Genomic DNA, 1,829 nt, shown 5'->3' with positions numbered 1-1,829 from the left:
ACCTGAGCTATTTTCAGAAACATGCTGCAGTGCAGTGCACAGATGAGAACAGCCTCTGTTTATAACATTGACTTTGATGACACATGCAGTCCAGCACTTTCCTTACAATGCAGCGCTGGCTTCCTCTATGCGGCTTCAGGTTTCTGTGCATGTGTCTGCAAGCCTTTATAACTAACAGAAGCTGGAGAGAGATACTGATGAATTTGGGTACATGTACGTGATACCACTGGAAGCGACATTTTCACCACTGCTCCAGCCAGCGCAAGGAGAGCAGCCCAAAACCATAAAAAAGTAGTATTTTGTGTTTTTTTTTTTTAATTTACACTTTTTTTTTCTAAATATGGAACGCTTCACAAATTTGCATGTAATTCTTGTTGTGTAGGGGCCATGCTAATCTTCTCTGTAGCGTTCCAATTTTAGTATATATCCTTCCGAAGCGAGGACTTTTTTATTTTTTCTTGACAAATGCATCTGTATTTTTAATATTTTATATTATGGGTTTCCTTATATCTGTTATAACAGAGGTTATCAAAATGAATGGATGCAATTGTTCTTCGAGTGATGCTTACATTGGGACAAAATTGTTCTGCAACAGGCTTGTATTATCATTAATGTTCTTTTGCATACATGTTCTAATTTGGTAACCCATTTTTGTCTACTTGCATTTGACCTCCCCCACAAATTGGGATTTTAATGTGAAAAAAAAAAACACATTTATTATTGATTGTGGATACATGTAATAATGGTATGGCAATATAGCGGTAATAAAGTAATACATGATCTATTGTTCTAATAATCTGAAATAAATATTTACAGAGAATGATATTACATTTTATAATAATTTGAAATAAATATATACCAAAAATTATTTTAAACATGATTTTACATGCTACAAATTGCAATTTCATTGAATTATAAGCTATTGAAATAATGTTTGGATATATTCTTATTTTAGCCCATAGCACCAAAAAATGTTAGGTTGAAAGCATGTCGAAAGTACCTTGGTATGGTATATGCATGTGTGTATTTCTATGCGATTTATGGCACCCTTGTGAATGTAATTTGGCTTCTGTAGCAGCAGTGAGATTAGAGTCTCCTCATTTGTATCTGCCTGCCTCATGCTTAACAAGCTACTGCTCTGCAATGTGCCGTGTTCTGCTCTAACAAGAAGCTTTAACCAGGTTTCATTATTATGCAGACATAATTACTGCAGCTCTGAACAGATGGCAGGAGTTTAATAACATTTTGTGTGTCCACAGAGATAGCTTGGGCTTGTACACTGAATATATATGTCATTTCTGGTGGCAATCTCACTCATAACTGAAAAACGTTGACCACCAGAGAATAATCTCATCTCAACGCTGTAGTTGTGTACTATAGATGGCTCATGTTCAGCGACAATGAAATTCATTGAGGACCACAAAGGCTGGCCTCAGACAGGCTGAGCAGCCAGCACTTGCAAGAGGAGAGATTTACCGATTCTTGATGCAAACTCACCAAAACTTTACCTAACCTAACCTGACATTGTGTATGTACCTGATTGTCTAAACTCCAAATAAATGTAATATATTGCAGCATACCAGTTCTTAGATGAGGTGGGTGCACTTGTTTATAGTCAAGCCTCCTTTCCTTGAGACCTTGTTCACAAGAACGTACTACACTGCGGGCCCACTGTGAGGGCCGTATTTAACCATGCAGGCAGTGCCATCCATGTAAGTTGGGATGCAGTGGGATGCAGTGGGATGCAGTGGATGAGGGGCCGCTGCTCTCAATTTTACATCTGTGCAGGTGCAAGGCCCTGAACACACACTGTGTTTGAACTGTGCACC

The 1,829-nt window shown here is 38.2% G+C and overlaps 1 non-coding gene across 1 annotated transcript; it reads right to left on the bottom strand.

The window, feature by feature from the left end:
* Positions 1-334: 334 nt before the first annotated feature.
* LOC143965148 (U6 spliceosomal RNA) lies at positions 335-444 on the bottom strand. The gene has a single exon (XR_013271548.1). It is a non-coding gene; the product is annotated as a U6 spliceosomal RNA (small nuclear RNA).
* Between the last annotated feature and the right edge of the window lie 1,385 nt (positions 445-1,829).

This window comes from Lithobates pipiens, unplaced genomic scaffold, assembly GCF_037356315.1.
Source record: "Lithobates pipiens isolate NorthernLeopardFrog02 unplaced genomic scaffold, aLitPip1_a1.2 Scaffold_8, whole genome shotgun sequence".
Lineage (NCBI taxonomy): Eukaryota > Metazoa > Chordata > Amphibia > Anura > Ranidae > Lithobates > Lithobates pipiens.
This window is presented reverse-complemented; position numbering and strand designations above follow the sequence as displayed.